General features: G+C 37.3%; 2 long non-coding RNA genes across 2 annotated transcripts in view; one reads left to right on the forward strand and one right to left on the reverse strand.

Moving 5' to 3' along the window:
• The window catches only part of LOC144311176 (uncharacterized), a 26,394-nt gene extending 24,029 nt beyond the window's left edge, over nt 1–2,365 (forward strand). Inside the window, exon 2 of the long non-coding RNA XR_013376758.1 lies at nt 2,176–2,365. This is a non-coding gene — a long non-coding RNA (uncharacterized LOC144311176). The remainder of the gene's footprint in view (nt 1–2,175) is intronic.
• The window catches only part of LOC144311180 (uncharacterized), a 38,246-nt gene continuing 21,534 nt past the window's right edge, over nt 2,182–18,893 (reverse strand). Inside the window, exons 3-5 of the long non-coding RNA XR_013376762.1 lie at nt 8,569–8,770; nt 7,576–7,937; nt 2,182–7,425 (exon numbers count right to left, since the gene is read on the reverse strand). This is a non-coding gene — a long non-coding RNA (uncharacterized LOC144311180). The remainder of the gene's footprint in view (nt 7,426–7,575; nt 7,938–8,568; nt 8,771–18,893) is intronic.

Here is an 18,893-nt window from a genome sequence, read left to right on the forward strand (position 1 = left end):
CCCTTGCCTCCTAGGAATAAATCCCGCTTGATTGTAGTAAATTATTTTTTTACTGTATTGTTGGATTCTGTTTGCTAGTACTTTGTTGAGGATTTTTACATCTATATCAGAGATATTGGCCTATAGTTCTTTTTTATGGTATCTTTATCTGGTTTTGGTATTAGAATAACACTCGCCTCATAGAATGAAGTTGGAAGTTTCCTTTCCTCTTGCATTTTTTGGAATAGTTTGAAAAGAATAGATAGAATAGATATTAATAGATATCAACTTTTTAAAATGTTGGTAGAACATCACTATGAAGCCATGTGGTTCTGGATTTTAGTTTGTTGGGAATTTTTTGATTATTGACTATTGATTCAATTTCATTGCTGGTAATCAGTCTGTTCAAATTTTCTATTTCTTCCAGCTTCAATTTTGGTAGGTTATATTTCTAGGCATTTTTCCATTTCTCTTAGATTGTCCAGTTTGTTGGCATACAATTTTAATAATATTCTCAATATACAATTATATTCTCTATATAATATACAAAAATACAATTATTTGTATTTCTGTGATGTTGGTTTTTACTTCTCTTTCATTTTTGACTGTTTATTTGAGTCAGTTATTTATTTATTTTATTATTGTTTTTTATGTGTCTAGTTAGAGGTTTATCAATTTGGTTGATCTCATCCAAGAACCAGATCCTAGTTTCACTGATTTGTTCTATTGGGTTTTTTTTTTAGTTTCTATATCATTTATTTCTGCTCTAACCTTTATTATTCTGCTTCCTTCTGCTGGTTTGGGGTTTTGTTTGTTCTTCCTTTCTAGCTCCTTTAGGTATAAGGTTAGGTTTTATATTTGAGATTTTTCTTGCTTCTTGAGGTAGCCTATCTTGCTCTCAACTTCTCTCTCAGAATCACTTTTGTTACATCCCAAAGGTTTTGGTTCATTGTATTCAATATGATGCATCTTTAATATAGCCACATCAATATCTTTGTTGTGATAATGTACTACAGTTTTGCAAGATGTTATAATTTGGGGAAAACTGGATAAAAGGTCACGGGATCTCTGTGTTATCCCTTACAACTGCTTGTGAATTATCACCAAAATAAAGGTTAGTTTTTAAAAAGTATCCAATGAAAGTTACCAAAATTAAGGTTTATGTTGTCAACTTCCTACTGAAAATTAGTTATTTTCAAATATTGGAGTGAAAATTATGTTTCCTAGAGGCATTTGGAGTTGGAATAATTTCCATTTACAGTCATGTAATTTCTTGCTGTCAGTTACTTCTCCTATCCTGTATTGGAGAAATTCTTTAAGTGCCATTTTTAAAAGTCATTAACAGACTGAAATGATGCAATGATACATTCTGGATTTATAGTCAATTATTAAATACTTATAAATACTCAATTATTAACTACTCATATAAATCTGGTATCCTCCTTGTCTCAAAGGATACTTATTACCATTACATTGCTCAAGAATAAATAATATATATTTGGTCAATTTGTGAAAATATTTGCAGTGTTACTATATTTCCATAAAATGAAACTCGAATAAGTAATATAGCAGGTATTATAATGAATAATCTCTAGTACTTTTTTGCAGAAGCCATTTATAGTGCGGTGAGCTTTTTATTAAAGACAATTTTTAGTGGAATCTGAGATTACCAATGATAAATGTACTGTTGTCTTGGCAATGGGAGATTCCAAATTCACTAGTTGATTATTGTATGGATTCAGCCATTAAATTTAATGCTTGAGTCAAAATACAAAAAGACAGATATAAAGATAGAGATATAGATCCTAAGAAGTAGACTTCTACAGGCAATGACTGAAAATAGGATGAGTACATACTGATCCTATATAGAAATAAAATAACAAGAATGATAAAAGAGCATGAAAGAGTGATAATAATTAATACTTAAAAATTTTAGCTTTTAGAAATAATTACTGACATCGTGGAGTAAAATAACATTAAAAGAATTTTCAGTTGGAAACAATGTTTTATATATTCTAACTACTTTAAAAGATGGATAATTTCTAACATTGATAGGGAAACAGGCACACACACACAGAGTTGGTGGGAGTATTAATTTTATTACAGATTTTTTTGAGAGAAAATTTTTTTAAAGATTTTCTTCTCTTTCTTTCTTTCTTTCTTTCTTTCTTTCTTTCTTTCATTCTTTCTTCATAGAGACACAGAGAGAGAATGAGAGGCAGAGACACACGCAGAGGGAGAAGCAGGCTCCATGCAGAGAGCCTGACGTGGGACTCGATCCAGGATCTCCAGGATCATGCCCTGGGCTGCAGGCGGCACTAAACTGCTGTGCCACCGGGGGTGCCCTTTTTGAGAGAAATTTGGTAATAAATAATAAAATGTAAAATTTTTTATAGTCTTTGGTTCAGTTGTAGGCTCTTGTAGAAATCCAGTGGAAACAAACAATCATGCATGAAATATGTTCACTATAGATCTTTTAGGATCATGAATAACTATCGGTAATCAATAATGGAATTATCAGACAGATTATGTTATATTCACACTCTGGAATATTATACAGCCATTGAAAAAGCAGATCAGTATGAATTCCTGATTTTAGGGAAAAGGGAATTGCTGTTTCTTCTTTTTACTTTATATGCTCCTCTGTTATTTGAATATAGTTTCAACAAACATACTACTTCAGTAATTTTTATGTAAATTAAATGACATATACGATAGATAAATAAATCATGCTCACTTAAATAGAACCAACACTGTGAAAATTATGGAAAGATCTGCATATTTTTGTGGAAAATAAGCTTCATAAAGTAATTTTTACAATAATTTTCCAATAACTAATATTTGTTAGCAGCACAATCATGAGGACAATTATGTGTGAGCAAAATGTAGATACTGCTCAGCTTAAGATTTCAAAATTTTAAGTAGATTTAAGAGTGTCTATAAGTGTATCTTGTCAATTGTAGGTTTTTTCTTTAATTAATCAGATATCAAAGAAAGTAAAATAAGACCTAAAGTTTAACCATTTTCTAAATACCTGAGAAAAAAGTGCTGTTACCAAAAAGAGGTGAACATGAGTAATGAATGTGTGGGCATTGGACTGGACATTGAATAATTTCTGTATACAAAGCATATCTTGTATTAGCAATGGAATTAAAGGTTTTTCATAATATTTAGGTTAAATAAATAAATATGATTCATTTTTCAACTTATTTGAATAAGCTTTTAGAGGAAAAAGAGTATTTCAAAGTTTGACATTAAAATCTTTACGATATCTTATATTTCTCAGGATTTTGTTTTCTTCCCTAAAAAAAGGGAAGGGGAGGGGCAACTAAATCAATGGTGAGCAAACTATTGCACAAAGTCAAATCCAAAAAACAAAAAGGCTACATTTTTAGCAAGCAATGGAAATTATATCTTTTAAAATAAGAAAATGCAGGGACTATCACTGGACTCAAGCAGTCCATTAATTTGCTGTCACTTGAGGGTTTCAAAATGTTAGCCATTTTCCAAAAATTTCATAAATGATACATACTGTAGTATCCAATTATAATGTTGTGGCTTGAACAAAATTTGGTTCTGAAAACAATTCTGAAACAAATGTATTTTATAATCTGTGTGATGGTTAATTTTATATGTCAACTTGGATGGGCCATGGTGCCCAAATATGTTGTTGAACATTATTCTGGATATTTCTTTGAGGGTGCTTTTAGATGAAATTAACATTTAAATTGGTGGACTTTGAGTAGAGCAGATTGCTTTCTATAGTGTACATGGACCTCATTCAATCAGTGGAAGGCTTGAAGAATAAAAGACTGAGCTCCCCAAGCATGAGAGAATTTTGTAACACTCTAAACCTGAGAGCAACATCTGTTTTTCCCTGAGTTTCCAGCCTGACAGTCTTTAGACTTGAACTGTAACATTGGCTTTTCTCTGGGTTTCCAGACTGCTAGCCCATGCTGCAGAGTTTGAACTTGACAGCTTCCATAATTGCATGAGCCAGTTCCTTAAAATAAATCTTTATATATGTAAATTACTTACACACACGCGCGCACACACACACACACATCCTATTGGTTCTGTTTCTCTGAAGAACCTTGACTAATACAATCTGCTTAGTTTTCTCAAAGTGTATTTAATTAATTTTAAAATCATTTTCCCATTGCAAATAAATAAATCCTCATACCTCACAGTCCCCATCTCAAGGTATTTTTCTGACGTAGCCAATAGCTCTCAATGATTGCTTAGCGAATTCGTTCTTGAATCTCCTTTCTTTGCAGACCTAAGTGCACTCAAAGTATTAGAGACTACAGAGGTCCCAAGTGGGGCCAATGAAACTGGGTTTTCCCTCTGACAGATTAGGTTACATGTGGCCAGAAGACTCAGGTAGTACTCTTTAAGGTTTCTCCCAGAGATATCATAGAGTCTATAATTCTCAACACAACATTTACTATAAATTGGGTATGTAAATGATTGTGCAAGTTGAAGCAGAAAACTGAGTAGTGAACAGTAATGTTGCTGCTCTGGGCACAGGATTTCCATTGGCTTCGGAAACACTGGTTTTCTCATAATAATGATTTAACTGGTCAGGATGGTGAAAATGGGGCATTTGAGGTATTCCTAGATAAAATCATGTAAGGGACCCATGGTCATAAAGCAAAGGTACAATAGTTGTCAATGTTTATCATCCTGCAAAATACAAAATTATGCTTCCTCTCATTGAATTCTAGAATTGGAAAAGATGTTATAAAGATGTTATTTCATTAAACCTCTCATTTTAGAGATTAAAAAATAAGAGTCAAAGAGGTCAAAATAGACTTCATCAGACCTATCAGGTCTTAAGATTGAAATGATCTATAAGGATTACACACAGGAAGCACCAGAAGGCCCAGGCAAGCAGTAGAGTCTGGAGGCTTTGACTTACATTTCCTCCACCACAGTTGTATAAAGCAAGACTTCTTAACCAGCATTTATCTATTCTGCATAGGATGCCTTACAACAGCTGAAAAAGTAGGAAAAGAACAAAGCTGATTTATGAACTGACAGCTCAGTAAGAGTGTCCAGCTAAAAATGGATTGGGACTTCACTGCAGCCCCTCTCCATGGTGACCTTGGAAGACATTGGCTGGGGAAAATCTTTGCAATAGGCAGAGCTCCAGGTGGTACAATCGATATTCCTCTTTTGATGGAAATAAAATAGCCCAGGATTAAAATTATATAAATATATAGGTGACATATAGCTTGGAAGGAAAAAGATGGGAAGATCATGGAGAGGAAGGTCTGCAGTCATGTTTTGTGGATGGACTAATGGGAGTGGGCATACAGTGTGAAGATCTTTGTATTGTATGTTTGTGTCCACTAGAGAACATCTACCCTGGAATAGGCATTAAACAAACAAATAATCAGAGTAGACAAAATGTCAGCCAGTCCATGTCAGCCAACTCTCTCTGTCATCAGAGCCCCCAGTGTTGAACATCAGATACAAAGAAACACAGTTAACTGTGGTGTCAAGAGTGGAGACTTGGCAAGAGAAACCAGTGCTAACCCCCAAATATAGCACCATCCCTTCCAGGTGCCAAGCAACCACCCAGTGGCAAATTGAATATGTTGTACTTATTCCATCCTACAAGAACCCTCCATTCATTTTGGATTGACACTTTTTGAATCTACACATATTCTACGTATGGATTTGCCTTTCCTGTTGGAAGAGTCTCAGACAGCATCATTATTTATGGGGTTACAGAAAGTTTCATCCATCCACATGAATTCCCAATAGCATTCAACAGACTAAGGTAGTAGTTTTTAACCAGGAGTAATTCCCCGCCCTCCCAGGGGACATTTGGGAACATCAGGAGCCACAGTTGGTTGGCACGTTTGGGTGGTGCTACTGACATCTAGTGGCTAGAGGCCAGAGTTGCTGCTAAACATCCCATAATGTGTAGGAAAAACTCTGGACTAAAGAGACTCACTTATGGCAACGGAGTGCAACAGTGGGCTTACAATCAGAAGATCCACAGGTCTTGTCACATAACACAGCATCTGAAAGCAGCTAGCATTGAAGAGCAATGGAATAGCTTATAGATGGCACAGATAAGACAGGTGCTCAAAAATAAAACCATATTAAGATAGGGAGTCATCTTCCACAACACAGTATATCCTCAAATTAATGACTACTCTAGAGTGTTGTGCCCCATTAGTTAGAATACATGGTGCCAGGAACCAAACGGTGAAAATGGGAATGACCTATAAGGAATTTCTGCTTTCTTTTTCTGAAAATTCTGACCTATGTGTGTTTTGTGGTTTTTGTTCCTAAGATGGAAAACATCCACCATGGAAATTCAAAGTGTGATTTATGCCATGTACTTCATACTCCTTATGCTAAGGAGCCAGTGGCAAGGGGAGGATACCATATTGATAGAGGCGATTGATCTGATCATCAGGAGGAAGGCTTTATGACATATTGCGGACAGGGAAGAATATGGTGTATGGTTATCTCGTAGTACTTCTTTGCCTAATTTGGATGGTAAATGGACAAATAGAGTAGTAGCCACAATTTCAAAAGGGCTTAATGACCCAGGGTTTAGGCAATCAGATATGACTTTGAGTTGCTCCACCAGCTAAGCCACTAAGACCAGCAGAGATACTAGCTGTGGAAGAAGAATCTAGGATAGATTGTGGAATAAGGAGACAATAACTTATCATAACTGTAGCTTCAATCCCACATGCACCAGTGAGAACTAGAGTTTTTTCTTTTAATTTTCCTCTAGTAAGTCTACCCTAGGAAAAACAATCACCATAGTCCTGGAGGAATGACTTTTGGGGCTTAGGTAAAGCAAGAGGAGCAAAGACTTGTACAAATGGACAATAATGGATGCTGTACTACCCTGCCTGGATTCCTCTTCCAACAAGGAAGGACTAATCCCCTTAACTGCTGAATGTGTTGCTGGCTGAGAACTCTCAGCTGCCAGTCCTCTCTGGAAGTTGCTGTCCCCTAAAGAGAGCCACATTGCATAGTATCACTGGTCCCTTTTTGAGGTGTATTTAAGGTGTATCGAAAGGCCATTCTGACCTTAGGGCTCCCCTTGGGCCTGCCCTAGGTGTTGTTGCTGCACCACAGCTCAGTTTCTCCCTTGGCCCTACTATGCTTCCTTACAATCCTGCACAGAAGCTAATCCTGACAGCAACTCCCCCCAAAACTATTTGTGGACTAAGCTCCATTTCCTGGGCAACTTCCTGGGGAACCTGACCTGCAACATTAATACATGTACTGCAGTCCATGCCCTTCAAGATACAGTGAAAGTATGCTGCTTAAACTTGCCAGAACTTTCCCTATTCCCTGAAAACTTACCTTTGAATGTCTGTTCACAGACACACAACATTCTCTTCCTTGCTTTTGCCTCTTCTCTTTCATGTTTGGGAAAGTTTTCTGCTAGAAGCCAGAATGACAGTTCTTAGAATGAGAAAGAAAAACATGTAAAAGGCTTACTTCATTTTTATCTGCAACAAGTACTCTGTGATAAAAAGATTGAAAAGAATTGCAATTATTTCAGTCCACCAAATATTTGGCCTGCAGCATTTGTTTATGAAACGCAAAACTCACCTTGATCTAAGCTCAAATTTACCATTACTCTTTTTTCTTCTTCTTCTTTCAAACACACTGACTTTGTTTATGTCAATCTTGATTTTAATAACCTTCAAGAAAAGTAAAACTTTTATCCATTTTCCCAACAGCAGTGTCAGGTTCCTATGTTTGTCATTTCTCTTCTTGTGCATCAGTCTCTGCTTTGGGTGGGAATGGGGGGACTGGCTGGGGTGAAGGATCAGCATCAAGTGTTAACTGAAGAACAAATGGATAATCTCAACCACTTGCAATTATAGTCAAATTCTTTATTGGCCAGACCTGAGTTCGAAGTATCTCCATTCAGCAAATAAACTCAGACCATCCCTGTTAAGTGCACATTTCTATGGGGAAAAAAAAAAACAGAAAAAGTTAAATATAATTGGGATGATTTATTTAAGTGCTTAATAGAATTCACTGGTGAAACCATCTGAGCCCAGCATTTTCTTGGGGGTTTTTTTAAAAACAAAGATATAATTGATATGCATTATATTGAAAGTTTTGGTGTACAACATACTCATTTAATATATGTATATGTTGCAAAAGGATCACTACAATAAACCTAATTAACTTCCATTACCACACTTAATTACAAAGTTTTTTCTTGTGATGAGAACATTTAAAATCTACTTTCTTAGCAACTTACAAATACACAATACATTATTATTAACCATAGTCACCATGTTGTACATTACATCCCAGGACTTATTTATTTTATACCTGGAAGATTGTACCTTTTGATTATCTTTTAATTATCACTTTTATTTATTTAATGGGACTATTCCATTTTCCTTTCATTTCTATCAGTTTGATTAGGTGTTTTTCTCAAAAAAAAGTTTATCCCTTTCATCTGATTTAATTTTTTCTTTAAATTTATCACAGTATTTAATGTTTCTGGTTTTTTTTGCATAATTAAATTTTCACCTGTATCATTTACCATCACCCAAAAACTTTAGCATTTCTTGTAGTGCAGACCTGCGGCAGATCAGTACTTTCCCAGGTTGACAGGTTTATATTTTTCTTTAATAAGTTTAAAGATGTTGTTCCATTGTCTTCTGGCTTTTTCTGATGAGGGGTCAGTCTTCATACTTCAGATCTCTATCTTTAAGATGTATTTTCCTCCTGTTCTTTTTATGTGCTATTTAACATTGGCTTTCCACAGTTTAAAATAATGGACCTAGCAAGGGAAACAAAAGCAAAAATGAACTCTTGGGATTTCATCAAGATACAAAGCTTCTGCACAGCAAAACAAACAGTCAACAAAACTAAAAGACAACCTACAGAATGGAGAAGATCTTTGCAAATGACATATCAGATAAAGGGCTAGTTTCCAAGATCTATAAAGAACTTATTAAACTCAACAGCAAAGAAATGAACAATCCAGTCATGAAATGGGCAAAAGACATGGACAGAAATCTCACCAAAGAAGACATAGACATGGCCACAAGCACATGAGAAAATGCTCTGCATCACTGGCCATCAGGGAAATACAAATCAAAATCACAATGAGATACCACCTCACACCAGTGAGAATAGGGAAAATTAACCATAGGAAACACCAAATGTTGGAGAAGATGTGAAGAAATGGGAACCCTCTTGCACTGTTGGTGGGAATGTGAACTGGTACAGCCACTCTGGAAAACTGTCTGGAGGTTCCTCAAAGAGTTAAAAATAGAACTTCCCTGTGACCCAGCTTTTGCACTGCTGGGAATTTACCCCAAAGATACCGATGCAGTGAAATGCCGGGACACCTGCACCCCAATGTTTATAGCAGCAATGTCCACGATAGCCAAACTGTGGAAGGAGCCTCAGTGTCCATTGAAAGATGAATGGATAAAGAAGATGTGGTTTATGTATACAATGGAATATTCCTCAGCCATTAGAAACGACAAATACCCACCATTTGCTTCGATGTGGATGGAACTGGAGGGTATTATGCTGAGTGAAGTAAGTCAATCGGAGAAGGACAAACATTATATGGTCTCATTCATTTGGGGAATATAAAAAATAGTGAAAAGGATTATAGGGAGGAGAGAAAATGAGTGGGAAATACCAGAGAAAGTGACAGAACATGAGAGACTCCTAACCCTGGGAAACAAACAAGGGATGGTAGAAGGGGAGGTGGTCAGGGGGACAGGGTGACTGGGTGATGCCCACTAAGGAGGGCACTTGACGGAATGAGCACTGGGTGTTATAATGTATGTTGGCAAATCGAACTCAAATTAAAAAATAGGAAAAAAATTAAAAATTAATTTTAAAAAATAATAAAATAATGGACCTGGGGTTTCTCCCTGCATACTGGTTGCTTAAATTCTTATAAATTATGGGTGGATTTTTGATAAAATTTTGAAATTTTCCAACCAATATTTCCCCAAATAATTTTTATGCTCCATACTGTCTCATCTCTCTAAGTCTCCAATTATACAAATGTTAACTCATTTGATGCTTTTGTATGGGTCACTAATGTTTTGCTTTTACTTTCTAATCTTATGCTACATTTAATAATTCTGATAGAAAAATCCAAAAAAAAGTCAAAAGGTGAAGTTTAGACCTCACTTTCTTTTTTTGTTTTATTGTCTTGGCCAGGACTTACAGTTTGTATTAATCAAAAGCAAGGATAATAAGCATTTTTATCTTTAATCTTAAGGGGAAAATATCTAAAATTTCACCATAGGGAAACAGTTTTCTAAGGTTATTGAAAGATATCTTTGATCAACCTTAGAGAGTTTCCTAACTTTAAATATTTTGTTGGTTTTAAGTAAATTTTGAAATTTATTGCTTTTTTTTTCAACTCTTGGGAAAATATGGGGTAGTCATCACTAGTGTTGCTCTCCACACTTTTCAGAATGTCTCCATTTCTGAATACGTGTAGGATTGCTCTTCCTTGTCCCCTGGAAGTCAGGTTGGTTGTGTTATGTGGTGAGCAGAAGAGATCTGGGTCACATATGGGCAGAAATCTTCAAAGCCAGTGTGTTGTAGTTTGCCAGATTCCCTTCTTAGTGATTATGTAAGTATGTTTAGAGAAGGAGCTTCCATCATCCTGGTTCCCTCATTGACTATGATGAGCAGGGTCTTTTTGCCAATATTCACTTGATGAGTAACATGAAAAAAAATGTAATTTTATCATGATCAACTGTTCAGATATGAGGGTTATTTATTCACGCAGATTAACCTAGCCTAATCCCTTATTTTTCTTTTTATGCTAAGCCACTCTTTCATTTAAGATACTTACATCTGATTATAATATATTACTTACTAATATTTTTTATTTCATAGCTTCCTTTCATAGATAGTATTATACTTGGCATACCTAATAGTCAAAACCAGGTAAGGAATGCAGCTTAGGGAATATTTCTTTAAAAAATGTTTTCTTCCTAGTTGAATATATGGTCCCTTCCCTCAGGGAATGATAACTAGACAGTTTATTAGAAAAAAAGTGAATAAGTCCTGAAAGACAATTCTACATGTGCCATGCAAGCTTGGAGTAAAAAGAAAAAGAAATATTTTCTGGAATAGCAGAAATAGTGGAATAGCAAGTTATACAGTTTGCCTTACTAATAATAAACAGCAAAGTTAATCTGTAGGAGTGTGAATTTGATTCTATAGACATCAAAGATTTTTAAATAAGGGAGTTTTTTTTGTTTTAAGAAGATGATTAATATTGCAATAGGATGAATTGCAAGAGGTGGGTACTAGAGGTCCTGAGAGGTTGGGAGGGGCAAGGATTTTTCATTGTTGATGTGAAACAGTGAGGATCTGGACAAAGGGATGGAAAGGAAGGAATAGCTTTGAGTTTTGCTGAGCTACATGGTTTACAGGTTTATTTGTCTGACTTAGCACTTGAAAACCTAACATTCTTTATTTTTGTATATTGTGAGCTATATAAATAGAATCTGTAACTAGATACACCTTTATTGGACAACCACCTCAAATATATTAGTTTATATTATTGACTCAATATGCTAATGTTTAACACTAAAGCCAAAAGTGAAAACACAGATGCTATAAGGAAAGAAAAGTTGGCAGCACAAACCTCTGGCAATTAAGGTAGGGTATATTTTGTTTGTTTGCTTGTTTTGTTGCCTTCTGTTGTACAGCAGGCATTTGTGATTCAGGTATATTTTTTTATTCTGATAGAAAAAAATCCTCCCACTGAAACAAAAGTACCATTATAAAGAGCTAGATGGGATCAACAGCACCCTATTTTGTCATGTCTTGCATGACTAGAAGGGGTCACATTCAGGGACTGTTGATCAGACTTTTTTGTCTCCTTTTTAAAAGACATTCTGGGAGTTCTGATATTTTTCCATGTTCAAAAGTATTGTTTGTCCAGGGAAGAGGGTTTGGGTGTCAAGCATAGGGCATTTTGGAGTTTCTAAAGTGGTCACTTTGAGAGTCATTTCATAATATATTTGTTGGTATGTCTTTCTTCCAGTTCTGGTTTTGTTACCTTCTCTCTGTTTTCAATGTAAACAGCGGTACAAAGGGAGCTATCTTCCTGCTGCTCAAAATAACTACTTACTTGGGTAAAATTTATAATGTTGAATTCTACTTTTAGCCAGGAAATGCAAACAAAGCTTGGAGACTGCTTGTTCCCTGACCCCAAATTCATTCCATGTTGCTATAGCATCACCCCTGAGAAAATGGGCCCGCCTGTTTTCCTCCCCATAGATGCACTCAATGGGCTTTTGTCAGCTCTTGAATTATAACATTAAAATTTAAACACCAGGGATTTAATGGAGGATTATTATGACACTCCAGTGCATTCTTTCTGTTGCCATTAGCAACAACCAATGGATGAAATAAAATAATTGTTTTAAGAGATGCTATTTTCCTAAAAGATGAAGGATCTACCCCACATTCTGGAGGTTTATAAACTGGTTTGTGTGGGACTGTTACCATGAGAGGAGTACTGGTAGTCTATAATATCAATCCAAGGATTGAAGGTATTTTTTTTTCTTTTGGTTCACCAATCTACAAAAGCCAGATATTTTCACAGGCTCCCAGAAGATGAACTTCAATTTGCTGCTCCCAAACACATTTTCCACTGTCTGGAAGATGTGCAAAGGCAATAGTACAGCGTTCTTCATCTCAAATCCTTCAAAGTGCTGTGAGAATAAAAGATCGCCGCCAAAAGCCCCAAAGAGATCTGTCTGTCTGTATGGTATGGTAATAACTGAGGTTAGTCCAGATAGGATTCTGGGAGAAACTCGGCTATTGAAACCTAATGAATGGAACTGAGAATTTCTTGTTACAATGCTGTTTGTTTCTTCAATTGGTCATATTGTTGGACATAAGAAGACATCAAAATAAATATTAAAAGCAAGATATTGTTGGATTGGTTTTTGAATTTTCATTTGGTTACATATTCTGTGCAATTTTCTTATAGGTAATTTTGTATCTAGATTTATTTTCTCTACCACCTCTTTGCCTACTAATTGTGTGACATTTTTACTTCCTCCCTGATCTAATGTCAGCATCCAGGTTTACATTCAGGATTGTATTTTTCTTTTCAGCAACAGAGATTACAACTTTCATTGCTCTCCCAGCTACTAGAATATGGATGCATCCTTTCCTCTCTTTTCTCAAAATATTTTGAAATTTTTTTGGTCTTTGGAGTAAATTTAAGTTCATTATATAAATAATACAAAATTAATAACAGGCAATAAATAAACTGTTCTTTGGATTTTCACCACCCAGAGATAATACTTCTTAACCTAAGTGTGATTTTTCATATACAGCAATGAAAATTAGTCTTGTTTTCACCAAAGATTTTTTCAGGGTCCCCCTGGCCTCTTCCAGAGGCAACTCTATTACGAGTGCCTATGTTTTCTTTCACAGGTAGTCCACACAAACATCTATATATGTGCTATTTTTGCATGAAAGTGATAAATTTTACATTTTTCAGTGTCATGCCTTTTTATGAAACAATAGGTCTTGAAACCAGAATTCATATGAGGAACAATTTAGGTAATATTGTTGTGGGCCAGAGGGCTTGGAATTTGAGGGAGGAGTGGTAGGGATTTTCCTTAAGGTTACCTGTAAAAGCAAGCACAGTGTTATTTGTTAGGTTGTATGGAGCTGATCAATAAATGGAAAAGACTATGAACCATGTTCTTATTCACACTTAAGATAACACTGAGAAAATCTTGTCCATAAAAACAAAAAATTATCAACATTATTTTTACTTGTCATGTTTTGGGATAATTTGACATGGTTTGTATAGAACAACTAATTTCTCTCTCTAGTCCCTAAATTAGAGATTTTTTAATAGTTCCCTGTCATTTGGGGTGGGGCAAGATGGCAGAAAATTAGGACCCCCAAGTCACCTGTCCACACCAACTTACCTAGATAACTTTCAAATAATCCTGAAAACCTACAAATTTGGCCTGAGATTTAAAGAGAGAACAGCTGGAATGCTACAGTGAAGAGAGTTCACACTTCTATCAAGGTAGGAAGATGGAAAAATAAATAAAAAAGCATCCAGTGGGGAAGGGGACCGGCTAGGAGCCGGGCTAAGGCCGGGCAGTGAGAGCCTCAAGGACAGGAAAGCCCAGTCCCAGAGAAGCAGGAACTTTATCAATCTTTACCAATCTTTACCTGCTTTACCAAAGCAGGAACTTTACCAATCTATGGAAAGGCGCTCGCAGGGAACTCGGGCAGGATCCCAGGAGGGGCAGTGGAGTCACCAGGTTGCGGGGGTCACTAACAGAGGAAGTGCGCCCTGCGGGAGAGCACGCCACACACCACAGGCTGAGCTCCCTAAAGGGCTAGAGCGTGTGCCCGGCAGGTCCCTGGGAGCAGTTCAGGCGGAGGCTCAGGCAGCAGCTTCCTGCGGAGGGGGCTGCCTGGCCCTGAGAGCAGTTCAGGTGGCGGCTCTGCAAGGAGGGGGCTGCGCGGCCCGGGAGCACAATTCCAGTGGTGCAGGCCCTGGGGACCAGGGCACTGGGGGACACGGCCCAGGATCCGGCACTCCCCTTGGGACAGGCAGAGGCCGGGAGGACACAGGACAGCAAGGACGCTCCTGCTGCTGGGCGCCCCTGAGCTGTACAGATCAGCGCCCCCCTACCCCGGAGCATCCAGGCCCTTGCGGAGGGGAAGCTGCGGTAGTTACTGCAGGACCGGACTCCAGATCTGGAGAGCTGGCCACTGCCAGTCTTGTTGTTCCTCCCTGTGTCACCTTATGCCTGGGATGGAGCAGGGCTACCAGGGAACAGGGGCCTCACAGGATAAACAGCTCCCACTAAGTCCGGCACCTGGCAGGTGGCAAGGTAGCTCCCCCAGGTGCACACACCTGAGAGTAAGCACAGCAGGCCCTTCCACCAGAAGACCAGCTGGAAGGACAGGGAAGAGCAAGTTCTTGACCGATGAGTGCTGGAAAGCTCAGGGGAAGTCGAGGGACTTACAGTATATAGAATCAGAGGATACCCCTCCTTGGTTGTTTTGTGTGTGTGTGTGTGTGTGTGTGTGTGTGTGTGTTGTTTTGTTTTGTTTTTGTTATTTGTTATTTGTTTGTTTTCCCCTTTTTTCTCTTTTTTCTTCATTCCTTTTTCCAGTAAAACTTGTTTTTAGCCACTCTGCATTGAGCAAAATGATTAGAAGGAAGAACTCACCACAAAAGAAAGAATCAGAAATAGTACCCTATCCCACAGAATTACAGAATTTGGATTACAATTCGATGTCAGAAAGCCAATTCAGAAGCAAAATTATAAAGCTACTGGTGGCTCTGGAAAAAAGCATAAAGGATTCAAGAGACTTCATGACTACAGAATTTAGATCTAATCAAGCTGAAATAAAAAAATCCATTAAATGACCTGCAATCCAAACTGGAGGTCCTAATGACAAGAGTTAATGAGGTAGAAGAATGAGTGAGTGAAATAGAAGACAAGTTGATAGCAAGGAAGGAAGCTAAGGAAAAAAGATAAAAACAATTAAAAGACCATGAGGATGCAATTGTAAATGGGATTGACTCCTTAATTTCTCTTTCTTCAGTCTCATTGTTAGTGTATAGAAATGCCACTGACTTCTGGGCATTGATTTCGTATCCTGCCACACTGCTGAATTGCTGTATGAGTTCTAGAAATCTTGGGGTGGAGTCTTTGGGTTTTCTATGTAGAGTATCTGGCCATCAGCAAAGAGGGAGAGTTTGACTTCTTCTTTGCCAATTTGAATGCCTTTTACTTCTGTTTGTTGTCTGATTGCTGAGGCTAGGACTTCCAGTACTATGTTGAATAGCAGTGGTGAGAGTGGACATCCCTATCTTGTTGCTGATCTTAGGGGAAAGGCTCCCAGTGTTTCCCCATTGAGAATGATATTTGCTGTAGGCTTTTCATAGATGGCTTTTAAGATGCTGAGGAATGTTCCCTCTATCTCTACGCTCTGAAGAGTTTTGATCAGCAATGGATGCTGTATTTTGTCAAATGCTTTCTCTGCATCAATTGAGAGGATCATATGGTTCTTGTTTTTTATCTTGCTGATATGATGAATCACATTGATTGTTTTACAAGTGTTGAACCAGCCTTGCATCTCGGGGATAAATCCTACTTGGTCATGGTGAATAATCTTCTTAATGTGTTGTTGGATCCTATTGGCTAGTATCTTGTTGAGAATTTTTGCATGCATGTTCACCAGGGATATTGGTCTATAATTCTCCTTTTTGGTGGGGTCTTTGTCTGGTTTTGGAATTAAGGTGATGCTGGCCTCATCGAACGAGTTTGGAGGTATTCCATCTCTTTCTATCTTTCCGAACAGCTTTAGTAGAATAGGTATGGTTTCTTCTTTAAACGTTTGATAGAATTCCCCTGGGAAGCCTGCTGGCCCTGGACTTTTGTGTCTTGGGAGGTTTTTGATGAATGCTTCAATTTCCTCCCTGGTTATTGGTCTGTTCAGGTTTTCTATTTCTTCCAGTTCCAGTTTTGGTAGTTTGTGATTTTCCAGAAATGCGTACATTTCTTCTAGATTGCCTAATTCATTGGCATATAGCTGCTCATAATATGTTTTTAAAATCGTTTGTATTTCCTTGGTGTTGGTAGTGATCTCTCCTTTCTCATTCATGATTTTATTAATTTGAGTCATATCTCTCTTCTTTTTAATAAGGCTGGCTAATGGCTTATCTATCTTATTAATTCTTTCAAAGAACCAACTCCTGGTTTTGTTGATCTGTTCCACAGTTCTTCTGGTCTCTATTTCATTGAGTTCTGCTTGAATATTTATTAACTCGTCTTCTGTTGGGTGTAGGATCTATTTGCTGTTTTATCTCTAGCTCCTTTAGGTGTAAGGTTAGCTTTTGTATTTGAGTTCTTTCCAGTTTTTGGATGGCTGCTTGTATTGGCAATGTATTTCCCCCTTAGGACTGCTTTTGCTGTATCCTAAGGATTTTGAATGGTTGTATCTTCATTCTCATTAGTTTCCATGAATCTTTTTAATTCTTCCTTAATTTCCTGGTTGACCATTTCATTTTTTTAACAGGATGGTCCTTAACCTACACATGTTTGAAATCATTGCAAACTTCTTCTAGTGATTTAGTCCTAATTTCAAGGCATTATGGTTTGAGAATACGCAGGGGACGATACCAATCTTTTGGTATCGGTTAAGACCTGATTTGTGATGCAGTATGTGGTCTATTCTGGAGAAAGTTCCATGTGCACTTGAGAAGGATGTGTATTCAGTTGCGTTTGGACGTAAGGTTCTGTAGATATCTCTGAAAAGCATAAGATACCTAGGAATAAACCTAACCAAAGAGGTAAAGGATCTATACCCTAAAAACTATAGAACACTTCTGAAAGAAATTGAGGAAGACACAAAGAGATGGAAAAATATTCCATGCTCATGGATTGGCAGAATTCATATTGTGAAAATGTCAATGTTACCCAGGGCAATTTCCACGTTTAATGCATCCTTATCAAAGTACCATGGACTTTCTTCAGAGAGTTGGAACAAATTAATTTAAGATTTGTGTGGAATCAGAAAAGACCCCGAATGGCCAGGGGAATATTAAAAAAGAAAACCATAGCTCAGGGCATAACAATGCCAGATTTCAGGCTGTACTGCAAAGCTGTAGTCATCAAGGAACTGTGTACTGGCACAAAAACAGACCCATAGATCAGTGGAACAGAAGAGAGAATCCAAAAGTGGACCCTCAACTTTATGGCCAACTAATATTCGACAAAGGAGGAAAGACTATCCACTGGGAAAAACAAACAGTCTCTTCAATAAATGGTGCTGGGAAAATTGGACAAACACATACAGAAGAATGAAACTGGACCATTCTCTTACACCATACACAAAGAAAAACTCAAAATGGATGAAAGATCTAAATGTGAGACAAGATTCCATCAAAATCCTAGAGGAGAACACAGGCAACACCCTTTTTGAACTTGTCCACAGTAACTACTTGCAAGATACATCCAAGAAGGTAAGAGAAACAAAAGCAAAAATGAACTATTGGGACTTCATCAAGATAAGATTTTTCACAGTGAAGGATAGAGTCAAGAAAACTAAAAGACAACCTACAGAATGGGAAAAGATATTTGCAAATGACCTATCAGATAAAGGGCTAGTATCCAAGATCCATAAAGAACTTATTAAATTCAACACCAAAGAAACAAACAATCCAATCATGAAATGAGCAAAAGACATGAACAGATATCTCACGGAGGAAGACATAGACATGGCCAACAAGCACATGAGAAAATGCTCAGCATCACTGGCCATCAGGGAAATACCAATCAAAACCCCAATGAGATACCACCCCACACCAGTGATAATGGGGAAAATTAACAAGGCAGGAAACCACAAATGTTGGAGAGGATGCAGAGAAAAGGAACCCTCTTGCACTGTTGGTGGGAATGTGAACTGGTGCAGCCACTCTGGAAAAGTGTGTGGAGGCTCCTCAAAGAGTTAAAAATAGATCTGCCCTACGATCCAGCAATTGCACTGCTGGGGATTTATCCCAAAGATACAGATGCAATGAAATGCCGGGACACCTGCACCCTGATGTTTCTAGCAGCAATGTCCACAATAGCCAAACTCTGGAAGGAGCCTCGGTGTCCATCAAAAGATGAATGGATAAAAAGATGTGGTTTATGTATACAATGGAATATTACTCAGCCATTAGAAATGACAAATACCCACCATTTGCTTCAATGTGGATGGAACTGGTGGGTATTATGCTGCGTGAAGTAAGTCAATCGGAGAAGGACAAACATTGTATGTTCTCATTCATTTGGGGAATATAAATAATAGTGAAAGGGAATATAAGGGAATTAGAAGAAATGGGTGGAAATATCAGAAAGGGAGAC

The sequence above is a fragment of the Canis aureus genome, chromosome 1 (assembly GCF_053574225.1).
Source record: "Canis aureus isolate CA01 chromosome 1, VMU_Caureus_v.1.0, whole genome shotgun sequence".
In the NCBI taxonomy this organism is placed as follows: Eukaryota; Metazoa; Chordata; class Mammalia; order Carnivora; family Canidae; genus Canis; species Canis aureus.